Consider the following 14,281-nt stretch of genomic DNA (forward strand, 5'->3'; position numbering starts at 1 on the left):
TTTTTAGGACATCTTCCATTGGACAAGCCCCTCCCCCCAGTACATTTTGATCTGTCCCTTTGCAAGACGTCTTCAACTTCCAGTGAAGTGAGGAATGTGAGTCTTCTGTGTATGAAGGTACATGTCACCAACACAATATTGGAAACATTATTACATTTCACTTTCAGTATTGTGACTACACCGAACACATATTTTGGAAACAAAATACTTTTTTTTTTAAAGTGCCAAGCTGAATAAGTTTCATTAAATTGAACAGATTGTTTCATTTATTATAACATTGAATTGTAAAGTTGATTATAAAATTAGACTTGTGTACAGAATGATTGATGAAAATGAAAAAAGGGCTTTGTGTCATCTCTTTATTTTTAATTGTTGAACATTCTAAGTGCCACTGGACAGTATGTTTGAGAGGCCCTAACTTCAAAGACGGTTAAGTCATTTATGTTGTCCTACTGTGTCATACACATCGATTTCTTCCCTCTCAGCTTCTCCTCCAGAGGATAAAATGCCTGCTCCAGGACGATCTGACTTTTCTCTAATGCTAATAGACCTCTACACAGCGAGTCATGGATCCTCTGCCAGGAGTCCATCTCTGTGTGCCACAATGCTGATCTGGTAATGATGAGCTGGGATCTCTCACTCTTGCTGCCTTTGGCCAGGCTGACGCTGTCTTTACAGATGAAGAAAACATCCAGGCCAATGAAGAGGGCGTTGAGAGTGATAAAACCAGCCCGTGCCGAGCTGGAGAGGGCTAGTGGGGTGCCTTTGGCCACCTGTCCAATGTCCGGGAAGTCCTCGGCTAGCTTGGGCAGGTTTTGTGCTACTTTGCCTTCCTGGAGCACCAACTTACCAGCGCTTGTGATCAGATCTTTGTTTCTAAGAACTTCTGCTGACTTAAAACCTGAGAAAAGGTCACCTAGGGAGTCAATGCATTTTCCGATGGTCCAATCACCTTCCTTGCTCCAACCATGTCCACCCTGCTCTGCCCCAGGATGGGCTCTATGTTCCTGGCCACATCCTCCAGACACTCCTGGAGACTCTCCACGTCCTCCATGAAATTCTGGAAGACTTTACTGGCTTTCTTCTCTTGGATGCTATTGACCTTCATCTCTGTCATACCATTGGTTAAACTGTTGACCCCACTGGTGGCCCCCAGGCTGAACCCTGCAATGGTGAGAGCCAGTGACAACCCAGCAGTGACAGGGGTCAGAGCTAAGCCCACGATGAATAGGATCCCTCCAGCCGCCTCCACTGAGCTGCCTGCCACACTGGAGATCTTAGCCCCCAGCTTCATCCTGTCCAGCTGCACAGCATTTTCTTCCATCTCCGTCAGAGCTGGCTGAACCTACCAATGAAGCGCTGAGCAGCCCCTTGGAACAGGAACGTTAGTCTGAGGTGCTGGTCCATCCTGATGGAGGGGAAAGATATGTATTTACTGTTTTCCAATAGACTAGTTCTTGAATCTTGTTAAAAAATGTCAACATTAAGAGAAGGACCAAACCATGGCAGAATAACCTACCTGATCTCACTCAGCTGATTCGAATGTTGGAGCATATTTTGTATGGACTCTTCACTCACATCACCAAGGTTGACCACAGGGATGTCATTCCTCTTTTTCCAAAACATAATTTGACGGACTGAGCTACTGTAATAACTAATATTCATTTCAACATTAAATTATATTCATTACATTATTTTGTGGCATTTGAATTATATCACATAAGCCAAAGAACCTTGTCAAATGACATATCTGAGAAGGAGAAAAATGAAAGGAAAATAATACAACTATGCTAATATAATATAAATGCGGATATTAAAACTGTGTGAGGGATCTTACCCAAGTTTACTCCCAGGCTGTTGTCTGATCTGTAATCTAGAAGGAAAAAATGGACATCAAGTGTTTGTAAAATGGCAATAAAGAACATGACATAAGTTAATGCTGAAGCAATTGTGATGGTAGCTCCACTTACACTATGTCCATCCTCTTACAGAGCTGCTTGCTGATTTCTATGTATCTGTCCAGCTGGAGGGCCAGCACCTCTACATTGAGGAGGCTGGGCATAAAGAAGGCCTTAGCATCCCTCTTAAAGTAGATGAGGAGAGGGCAGGATATTCTGGCAGCAGTGATGACAGCCTGAACACTGGCAGGGCTCGTCCCCTGAGGCAGACAGAAGAACCTGTTCTCCTCAAACACCAACAGACAGGTGACCGCCAGACACTCCACAGCATTCAGGAAGTAATCCAGCTTCTCCAGGCCTCCCAGAGTGTCCTTTAGTACAGCTCCCAGCTCCTTCTCCAGCTCCTCACGCCTACTGTCTGCAGTCCCCTGGGTCAGACCGCTCCATACGAACTCCCCAAACGCCTTGGCCTTGGTCGCTGAGTTACGGACATGGTCGAACTTAAGGTCAATTCTGTCTGCCCTCTGCTTGATGTCCCTCATCATTTCCAGTTCTGTCTTCCTCTGAAGGGCCCATTTGGAATGCCTGTCACAGAACTCCCTCACTGTGTGAATGTTGCTGAGGGTGTCAGAGATGTACTGGCCCAAGAGCTCCCTTGTTAACTCTGATCTGGAAGAAAAGTAGGCTTCAGTCAGGAGCTTCACTATTGAATTCAGGATAATCAGTATATAAAATTACAAAGTTGTAGATTTAGAGTGCCTATCCTACTATACACTTTTCTTGAATGGATACTTTACTGAATACCTTTGGTTCTTTGTCAACACTGCCCTCTGTTGTCTATGTAAAGTAATACAACAACTCTCTCCTTTTTTTGCCACAGTAATTTATTGCCCCAGTTATTAATAGTCTCACCGTGACATGGCGCTCTCCCTGCGTTTTGACATTTCCCAGTTTGGTTGACATTGTTACTTAACTGAATTCTAATTGCCTTGGTCATGTCCATTAACTGTGGATCAAATAGTCAACAATCATGAAAAATTGAAGTATACGTTTCTCTTCTGAAATAATTTAGAATCAGGATTCATAGGCATGGCATGGCTTACGTGGGCAAACATGTTTAGATACTTTTTGAAGAACAACATTTCATTGGTGTAAAAAAAAATGGATTTATTAAACCTCACTCACCTTGACAAAGACCCTACTGCATGCAGACAAAACTGAAATGTAGTCTCTTTAAATGGGTCAACATGCTTCGACTCGACTGGGGAATAGCCAAGTACCAAACGAGCAGGGTCCAGCTAAAATAACTAGATCAATGACCAGTCAAAACCTGCCCACAGGTCCTGAAAACTAACCCACATGTTGCAGCAAGAGAGGAGTTGCCACATATATCCAATAAAGCTTTTTTTTCATAACATTATGGAGCGAATTAAGAAGGAATATTGACGCAATTTGTAATGACCTAGGCTAAGAAGCAACATTCGGTTTTCCATCAAAATAATAATTCTTCCAAGTTTGAGAATATGTCGCCATATAACACAAACCTCTGTGGTGACTTATTGCTGTTATAATCATGTTACCAATGTAATTAGAACAGTAAAAAGTAATTTATTGTCATACCCGTTGTACACGGTCTTATATAACACAAAGTTCAACCAATCAGCATTTAGGGCTCAAACCACCTAGTTTATAATTGTACAGTAAATAAATCCAGTTTGCGCATGTGCATAACTATAGATAAATCCAACAGGAGAGTTTGAGTGATGTAAATTGGACAGAGGATCTCGAAATCTCTGTGCAAGAAACACTTGGACAAACTTCAAAAATATAATATTAGGCTATTTTCTGGCAATTGTGCCATTATTATGTGCCAGATGTTAAGATTACAAAACAATCCGTGGTGATTTTAGCATGCAAATCTATTGGTGGGGCAACAACAACAAAAAGTGTGATGCATGCCAGCAAAGCCACTACACAACACAACACAACACTAAACAATACATTAACTGCACTATACCACTGCTACACCTGGCTGTCAGCGGAGACTTGTCTGGCAGCGAAACAGTTCAATCAGCCTAATTTACTGCCTTTAAAAAAATATATAGCTGATGTGGCTGTCTTGCTTAAAATAATGTGGTTTCTACCAACAATTAAGATGTACAAGCTATGGCATAAGGGGACGACAAGCGGATAAGAGGCAATCTATAAATTCGATTAAGACATTAATGAGCGAGCTAGGACGGACGTTCAGCACTTTTGAAATGTACTGTGACAGAATTCAGAACATGCACCGTTCTTACAGTGTTCTCCCTGTACACCAAGTCAGAACCGTAGGATAAGTAAAGGGGGAATATAAGCTGACAATGAAGGCTCTTACAATATTCAATGATTACGTTTCTCAAAAACAGGTCATAGGCTACATGTGCACCACCAAGTCAGAACTGTAGGTGAAATTAAGAGGTGAAAATAGACTAAATTATTAGGGTGAGGCACATGGGCTACTAACAGCTCACTACACAACACACACTTAGTATTACTTTCTTAGTTACAGTATACATATCTCCCTGGCATATTACATCATTTATGCAGCAGCATAGTAAACTTTTTTGGACCCACCTTGTTGTGCTGTGCTTACTTGAACAGGAAGGAGCGCGGCGGTCCTTCGTGGCCAATTTGTTTTAAATCAAACTTTGTCTTTAAAGTCTGGAATTCTCTTGATTCATGGTGCTTTTAAGACAACTGGGAACTTTAAGAAGAAGAAAAAAGGTTGAATCATGGTGATGTCAGTAATTTTCAGGTCGTAGCTCTAGAAAGAGACCCAAGTTCCCGATTTACAATTCCGAGTTGAATGAATGTTCAAAACCTATTTTCCCAGGCGTAGCTCGTTTTTCCCCGAGTTTCCAATTGTCTTGAACTCATTAAAGTCCGAATTTGCAGTTTAGAGTTTACAGTTGTTTTGAGCGCGGCACAAATTATGCATCATTGACATCATGGCCAATTTTTTATTTAACTTCTTTGATATAGGGGGCGCTCTTTTAATTTTGGGATAAAAAAACGTTCCTGATTTAAGCGCGATATTTTGTCATGAAAAGATGCTCGACTATGCATATACTTGACAGAAAGAAAACACTCTGACGTTTCCAAATCTGCAAAGATATTATCTGTGAGTGCCACAGAACTGATGCTACAGGCGAAACCAAGATGAAATTTCAAACCGGAAATGCCCCAGATTTTGAAGACGCTGTTTTCCAATGTCTCCTTATATGGCTGTGAATGCGCAAGGAATAAGCCTACACTTTCTGTCGTTTCCCCAAGGTGTTTGCAGCATTGTGACGTATTTGTAGGCATATCATTGGAAAATTTACCATAAGAGACTACATTTACCAGGTGTCCGTTCGGTGTCCTCCGTCGAAACTATTGCGTAATCTCCAGGTGCGTGCATTTTTTCAATTTGGTTCAGAGGAGAAACCAAACTGCCAGGAATGACTTATCATCGAATAGATATGTGAAAAACACCTTGAGGATTGATTCTAAACAACGATTGCCATGTTTCTGTCGATATTATGGAGTTAATTTGGAAAAAGGTTTGCCGTTGTAATGACTGCATTTTCGTTTTTTTTTCTTAGCCAAACGTGATGAACAAAACGGAGCGATTTCTCCTACACAAATAATATTTTTGGAAAAACTGAACATTTGCTATCTAACTGAGAGTCTCCTCATTGAAAACATCCGAAGTTCTTCCAAGGTAAATGATTTTATTTGAATGCTTTTCTTGTTTTTGTGAAAATGTTGCCTGCTGAACGCTAGGCTTAATGCTATGCTAGCTATCAATACTCTTACACAAATGCTTGTGTAGCTATGGTTGAAAAAAGCATACGCTCCCGGATATGGGATTGCTCGTCGCAACAGGTTAACTAGGCAAGTAAGAACAAATTCTTATTTACATTGACAGCCTAGGAACAGTGGGTTAACTGCCTTGTTCATGGGCAGAATGACAGATGTATACCTTGTCAGCTCAGGGATTCAATCTAGCAACATTTCAGTTACTGGCCCAACTCTCTAACCACTAGGTTACCTGCCGCCCCATATGACAAGGATGAAAAAGGATTTGCCAGTAGATTGTCGACTTGATTTATGATGATTACTGCTAGCTAAGATTTTGAAAGTCCAATCAAAGCTACTGTAGACATAACATTATTTGATGTCATTTTATCTGTGGCCAATGACCTTGAGCCTTCTTGGATGGGCACTTCTAATGTAAATCTATGGCAGCACCCAAGGGGCTAGAATTTTTGAGATCTACCCTTAGACTTGGCAGTGACGTAGTGTCCCCATGAGTGACAGAACATTGAGCCAATCACGGTGCAACGCTCTGTATTTCCTGCTGGCTTGCCCCACCACCACAGAAAGCACTGAGCTAGGCTGAAACACCTGCATTTTGGAGCTGCCTTACTCAAGAAAACAAAAAAGAGACCATGTTTGTATGCAGCTTTATTAACGCAATGATATATATTTTTTAACATTATTTACAAACTGATATGTGACACATATTAATGCCAAAATAACATGCAAAACAGGCAAATCCCCCCAAAACATATTTATTGTATTATAATTCTTTTGCTAAAAATGTGGGGCTCAAAACAGGTGGGGCTCTGACCCCCCTGCCATGAATGACGGGTTGCCACTGCAAACAATTCTATATTGCCTATTTACAAGATTGACTTGTTATGTCAATAGGCATAGACTACTGACTAAAATCTGGGTTTATAATTGCAATTCAACTTTGCCATGGTTTGTTGAGCTAGATGCAGATAGCCTAGCCACTGATAGGCCAACATCTCATTTCAGGGAAAGTCCATAATGTGGAGAATGATACATTTGCGATAGAACTGTGACCATGAAAACAATTGATAACTTCCAATTGAATCAACTAAACATGGCTGAAGTAATAGACAATTTATTAAACCTGTTTGCCAGCTCCAGGTAGGCTACACAAGTTGCACACATTTACTTACAATGACTCCAGTAATATCGTCATTTCAACATATTTATTGTATCAAATGGTAGGCTACAGTAGTCTACAATGGCATATAAATTAATAGGCTACTGGATGGCCAACAGATGCAAATGTATCCTTCTACACATTTAATGTCAGTAGCATGCGAGGGAGTTTCCACCTGAACAGCACTTGAGACCCAAGAACTGAGCATGAGTAAAACCCTTCCCATGATACTGTTTTCTATAAGAAAAGTCCACACTGATCAAATTTATCTAAAGCGCTCTAGTGCGACTAAAGTCGTTTTCCAGTGCTTTGCTGCCATTATATCAGTTCTAGCAGGTTTATATGTCTTATGGAAAAGGGTTGGAAATAGGTATCCCCATAATGACCAATCTAATTATCCTACCTACAATTATCCTACCAACAAGTTGTCGCACTCTCTCAGCCAGTGCTCTGAACCCACTCACACCCCTACGGCCCTCCCCTCCACATCACTGCCTCAGTCAGCAACAGCCTGCTTGCTTACTGCCTGATAGTCAGTAGCAGCAGGTCACAGTAAAATCTACTTTATATATAGTTTTTTTTAAGAGAAATGCCATGGCGACCGCGGTGCAATTTAGAAGCAGCCCAAAAACCCACAACCCGTGACCAATACATTTTCACCCGCGACATTGTTTTCATAGTAGCCCAATTGTCAGAAAACTGTGGACATGGCAACCCTGCGAACGAGTGTGCTCGCAAATTTCCATAGATGTTCGCTTGAAAAATGAAAAAAGGGGAAAACCGGCAACATTACCCCGGGACAGTAGAGAGCGATGAGCTGGTAATAGTCATCTACCAAACATTCCTGCCAAACAAGGAAGTGACGGCACACCCAAACAAGGAAGAGACGTGCAAGAGAAGAAAATCAAAGATAGTACAGGCAGAAACTGCTTCTCCAATAGAAAACCCTGATCACACTTGTAGGTGATGTCAAGGCAACATTGGCTAGCTAAGATCATATGCAGAAACACATCATCGGGTCCAACTGTCGTCTCCTTCCGAACTGAGCATGTGCAGGCCGTCAAATCAAAGGCACTCGTTCGATATGAAGTTGTTTTTGGCTAAAATTAAAACGTGTCAGTTTGTCACTTTCACAAGGTTGGAGTAATAACAAGTTGGCTCAAATCTAGATTGTGCCTTTAGATTTAGAGAAAATGAACAACTAAGGAAGAATTTTTCACTTCTCTCGTTGACTTCTCAAACTCCAAACCCCGGCTTGGTATGCTTGGCCTGTTTCGCAAGCGTTCCTGGAAGTCTCTCAAACCTCTAGGTTTAGAAACTGTGATGAAGTAGTGTACACAGATCATTTTGGAGGAGATGGGAAACGAAGGTTACGTATGTAACCACGGTTATGTGTGCTATTGGATCACTTCAATATGGTATTCTTCCGCATAAGTTCAGAGTAAGAATTTCAGATCAGTCCCGTGTACCGGGTAGTGCTGCGCCTGACCCCCTTAAATAGCTGCCTCTGCACTACTTCCACCTTGTGTCCCTTTCGAGGCACTGTTGATCACCGACAAAGAGGATATGGTATCACAATACCAAATGAATCTGTGAACTAGGTAAGGGCCAGACATAGAGCAAAGGTGCTGAAGGACTGAGCTCAGGGCAGTCATAGTCATGTCCCTCTTTCCCCAGTCAGGGAAGTGGAGGCAACAGCCGTTCTGACCTCATTGGCGGGGGCAACAATAGTTGATAGTGCCTAGAAAAAGGTGCTTGACGATGTAGCTACTGCTCTCGTAGAATGCGCCACTACTACACACGGCAGAGGATGGCTGGCCAGCCGATATGCTCTAGTAATAGTGTCCACAATCCAATGTGAGAGTCTATGTATCGATAGGTTCTGAACTCTCTCACCATAGCAAATGAATAGCCAATCAGACTGTCGTATTGCCTGTGTCTGTGTAAGTGTCCAAGGCCCTGACCCGGGCAGAGCACACTTGGGGAAAAACACACCCAGCTCACCCGCAGCTGCGGGAGGAGCATATGCTGACAAGTGTCAAATCAAATTTGATTGGTCACATACACATGGTTAGTAGATGTTAATGTGAGTGTAGTGAAATGCTTGTGCTTCTAGTTCCGATAGTGTAGTAATATCTAACAAGTAATCTAACAACTCCCCAATATCTACCTAATACACACAAATCTAAAGGGGTGGAATAAGAATAGGTACATATAAATATATGGATGAGCGATGGTCGAGTTCAAACTTTATGATTGTAAGGGCCGGTTCACATGTCTGTCAAACAGGACCTTCAGCAAGAATGAGGGGTTAAGATGGAGGGTGACACTCCTCTTGTCTGGACCCATTCTGAAAAACATTCAGTGCTCACTGAAAAGGCATGAAGTTCATTCACCCTCTTAGTGGAGGTAATAGCCAACAGGAATGCCACCTTCACGAATACAGTGCCTTGCGAAAGTATTCGGCCCCCTTGAACTTTGCGACCTTTTGCCACATTTCAGGCTTCAAACATAAAGATATAAAACTGTATTTTTTTGTGAAGAATCAACAACAAGTGGGACACAATCATGAAGTGGAACGACATTTATTGGATGTTTCAAACTTTTTTAACAAATCAAAAACTGAAAAATTGGGCGTGCAAAATTATTCAGCCCCCTTAAGTTAATACTTTGTAGCGCCACCTTTTGCTGCGATTACAGCTGTAAGTCGCTTGGGGTATGTCTCTATCAGTTTTGCACATCGAGAGACTGACATTTTTTCCCATTCCTCCTTGCAAAACAGCTCGAGCTCAGTGAGGTTGGATGGAGAGCATTTGTGAACAGCAGTTTTCAGTTCTTTCCACAGATTCTCGATTGGATTCAGGTCTGGACTTTGACTTGGCCATTCTAACACCTGGATATGTTTATTTTTGAACCATTCCATTGTAGATTTTGCTTTATGTTTTGGATCATTGTCTTGTTGGAAGACAAATCTCCGTCCCAGTCTCAGGTCTTTTGCAGACTCCATCAGGTTTTCTTCCAGAATGGTCCTGTATTTGGCTCCATCCATCTTCCCATCAATTTTAACCATCTTCCCTGTCCCTGCTGAAGAAAAGCAGGCCCAAACCATGATGCTGCCACCACCATGTTTGACAGTGGGGATGGTGTGTTCAACTGTGTTGCTTTTACGCCAAACATAACGTTTTGCATTGTTGCCAAAAAGTTCAATTTTGGTTTCATCTGACCAGAGCACCTTCTTCCACATGTTTGGTGTGTCTCCCAGGTGGCTTGTGGCAAACTTTAAACAACACTTTTTATGAATATCTTTAAGAAATGGCTTTCTTCTTGCCACTCTTCCATAAAGGCCAGATTTGTGCAATATACGACTGATTGTTGTCCTATGGACAGAGTCTCCCACCTCAGCTGTAGATCTCTGCAGTTCATCCAGAGTGATCATGGGCCTCTTGGCTGCATCTCTGATCAGTCTTCTCCTTGTATGAGCTGAAAGTTTAGAGGGACGGCCAGGTCTTGGTAGATTTGCAGTGGTCTGATACTCCTTCCATTTCAATATTATCGCTTGCACAGTGCTCCTTGGGATGTTTAAAGCTTGGGAAATCTTTTTGTATCCAAATCCGGCTTTAAACTTCTTCACAACAGTATCTCGGACCTGCCTGGTGTGTTCCTTGTTCTTCATGATGCTCTCTGCGCTTTTGACGGACCTCTGAGACTATCACAGTGCAGGTGCATTTATACGGAGACTTGATTACACACAGGTGGATTGTATTTATCATCATTAGTCATTTAGGTCAACATTGGATCATTCAGAGATCCTCACTGAACTTCTGGAGAGAGTTTGCTGCACTGAAAGTAAAGGGGCTGAATAATTTTGCACGCCCAATTTTTCAGTTTTTGATTTGTTAAAAAAGTTTGAAATATCCAATAAATGTCGTTCCACTTCATGATTGTGTCCCACTTGTTGTTGATTCTTCGCAAAAAAATACAGTTTTATATCTTTATGTTTGAAGCCTGAAATGTGGCAAAAGGTCGCAAAGTTCAAGGGGGCCGAATACTTTCGCAAGGCACTGTAGGTGCTTCAAAGTAATCAACTCTTGGAGTTCGAGAGTGGCTTAGCAAGCGCTGACAGCACCACGCCAACGTTCCAGTTTGGCACCGAGGGGGCCACCGCTGGATACAGACATCGAACTCCCTTCATAAATTTGGAGAGCAATGGGTAGTCAGCCATGGGTCACTCTTGGCATCCGTCTTGGCATGCCGAGACAGCGGCTAAATACACTCTCAATGTGGATGGCACTCGGCCCGCATCGAGCAGTGACTGTGAAAACCGTGAAACCGTTTGCACATATGGCTTTCAAACCAGGTACAGAATATGCCCCACCACATTTGATATGATGCATTGGTGGAAGAAACCATGGCTCCCTGCAACGTGTTCACCACATTGTCCTGAAGGCCATGACTGGTCCTCTAACGCCTCTCAGAGGCCAAACCCGAAGCTGGAGGCAGTGTGGGTCCAGATGCCACAGTGTCCCCCCAGCCTGAAGAGAAGGTCAGGCCTCAGGGGTAGCTGCCATGTGGTCCCGAGAGGAGAGACAACAGAAGACTGAACCACGGTGGCCTCGGCCAGCATGGAGCTATCAAGAGCAGCTGGTGACCAATCAAGATGACCCTGTCTAGTGTAGCTGTAATCAGGGGAAATGATGGAAAAGTGTAAAGCGGCATTGCGGGCCGATCATGAGAGAGGGCAACGAGAACTAGCTGGGGAAATAAGTGTTCTCTTGAAATGCAAACAGGTCCACCTGTGCTCTCCCGAACCTGTCCCAAAGCTGTAGCACAGGTTGTGTGCACCCATCACCAACAGTTGACAGTGTCTGTGTTATTTTGGGTGCCGGCCGTGGGAGTTGAACCATCGCTGGAGTGGCCTGATATAGAATGCCAAGCGGAACCAACAGTGAAGCCACCGACATGGCTTGTCCGAGACGGAAACGGTTGAGGTAGGATAGGATTTTGTTACTCTCACCTGAGGGAGACGTGACCTCATGAGAGTCTATGGGCATCCCGAGGTAGATCACCTTCCATGAGGGGTGACTCTTCTCCTCGTTTAGGGTGAGGCCCAGACCTCTAATGTGGTTCAAGAGGGTGTCTGTTGTGGCCTGTTCCATGGATGGGGCAGACTATCCAATTGTTCAGGTAAGGCACTTACTCCTCCAGTAGAATGTGCCACCACAGCAAAAGACAAAGGCTGGTGGACCAGCTGAAATGCTGCAGTAACAGTGTCCAACATGCAATGTGAGAGTTCGGTCAGATAGGCACTGGCCCAAAACGCTCTAACCATAATTAACAAAAACTGACAAAGCTTTCGTATTGCCTGCATCTGTGAAAAGTGTTCATTGACCTAGATGGGCACAACACACTGGGGGAAGCCCCTAGTTCACCTGCAACAGCGAGAGGAGCGTGTGGACAACTGTAATGGCCGGTTAACGTGTCTGTCAAACAGAACCCTTGGCCAGAATGAGGGGTTTGGGTGTAACATTCAGTCAACCAGGGCTTCAACATTAGAAGACCCTGAGACATTATTATAGTGGTGGCCAACATCGGAATTGGAGTTCGCAGCCTTCCATCACTGTATTCAGTGCCCATGGGGATTCCACTTGCCTCTCTCACTTTGGCCTTTGGACCTGTGAGAAGCTGCCAATGCCAGCGGCAAGCACCTCAGGGTGACAGCAGACACCACCCTTCTTAGATGCAGTCCGCTGCCTGTGGGCAGGGACTCCTCGCATTTCTCAAGGCGAAAAGCCATACTGGACATGGTAGTTTCTCACTGTGGGAAGAAGAGATGGATAGTGTATACCCTGCAGTATAACAAAATAATGTGGCAACCCCATCTATACACTGTGTAAGACCAGCAGTGTAATCTAGCTGTTATGGGAGTTTCTAAGGGAAACTAGGATAGTTACTGTCTGTACTGTACACTAATGTAACAAAAATATAGTAAACCCAGCTATATATTGAAACCCTCAGTGTAATAGATCTGAGATGTGAGTTTCCAGGGGAAACTAGGATAGTTACTGTCTTAACTGTAAGTACAACAGAAAACTGGTAACACCTGCAGTGTAATAGCTGAAAAATGAGTTTCCGAGGGAAACTAGGGTGGTCACTAGAAACTAGCATAGTTACTGTATGTAGTCTACTGTAGTAGTGCAACAAGTAGTGCAACAGAAAAACTACAGTAACCCCAGCTACACACTGTGTGAAAAAACAGTATTGTAATAGAGCTGTCAGTTTCCAATTAAGGGATAGTTACTGTCTGTACTGTGAAGTAGTGCAACAGAACTATAGTAAACACAACTACACACTGAAACCCTCAGTGTAATAGAGCTGTGATGTGAGATTCCAATGGAATCTATGATAGTTACTGTCTGTACTGTAAAATAGTGTAACGAAAACTATCGCAACTGTGTGAAAAAAACACCAGTGTAATCTCACTATGGTTGGGCTAACATAAACTCGGCCAAATACTGGAAAATTAAGGCAATGGTGTAATATTACTGTCTATAATATACACTGTGCAATACTGTACGATAGTATAGAATGGGACCTACAGTATCAGCCTTTGTCTCATAGACTATCTGAAGGAGAGGAGACGTGAATGGGTGTATCTTTTCTTTGTGGAAAAGTAATCAAGCCAACAGTGTAAACTGCCTGACCATGAAGGGGCAGAGTATTTTACCTCACACACGTTTATAGCTTATTTCTTGCTTTATACGTGTGGGTCGGCTGTAACTAATGGCACATTTATAGCTTATCTCTTGCTATATACATGGAGGTGCTGGATAGCAGGACTTAAGAGGATAGTGCGTTTATAACCATCCTTAGTCCTGCAAGGATCACCTCTCGTTAAGCTACTTTGCATAGCTCGTTCACCGTGGAGCGCACAAGAGTCTGAGCAAGATGGCTGCGCCCTGTGAGAGATGAATTGTGGTGCGTCTCAGGGGAGAACTGCAAGCCAGCTGCTGCGAAACATACAGTACCAGTCAAAAGTCTGGACACAGCTACTCATTCCAGGTTGTTTTTTTATACTATTTTCTACATTGTAGAATAATAGAGAAGACATCAAAACTATGAAATAACATATATGGAATCATGTAGTAACCAAAAAAAAATCTAAATATATTTTATATTTGAGATTCTTCAAAGTAGGCACCCTTTGCCTTGATGACAGCTTTGCACACTCTTGGTATTCTCTCAACCAGCTTCATGAGTTAGTCATCTGGAATGCCTAGTTAAAAGTTTATTTGTGAAATGCATTTCCTTCTAAATGCGTTTGAGCCAATCAGTTGTGTTGTGACAAGGTAGAGGTGGTATACAGAAGATAGCCCTATTTGGT

The 14,281-nt window shown here is 42.9% G+C and overlaps 1 pseudogene across 1 annotated transcript; it reads right to left on the reverse strand.

Annotated features, from left to right (window-relative positions):
• Window positions 1-345: 345 nt before the first annotated feature.
• Window positions 346-12,056, reverse strand: LOC118936490 (uncharacterized; annotated as a pseudogene). Its single transcript, XR_016485471.1, has 7 exons — window positions 11,915-12,056; window positions 8,834-8,910; window positions 3,084-3,196; window positions 1,971-2,567; window positions 1,838-1,873; window positions 1,520-1,645; window positions 346-1,408 (listed from the first exon to the last, which is right to left on the reverse strand). The product of XR_016485471.1 is annotated as an uncharacterized LOC118936490 (transcript).
• Window positions 12,057-14,281: the final 2,225 nt, after the last annotated feature.

This window comes from Oncorhynchus mykiss, chromosome 13 (assembly GCF_057628025.1).
Source record: "Oncorhynchus mykiss isolate SJ-2025 chromosome 13, ASM5762802v1, whole genome shotgun sequence".
In the NCBI taxonomy this organism is placed as follows: domain Eukaryota; kingdom Metazoa; phylum Chordata; class Actinopteri; order Salmoniformes; family Salmonidae; genus Oncorhynchus; species Oncorhynchus mykiss.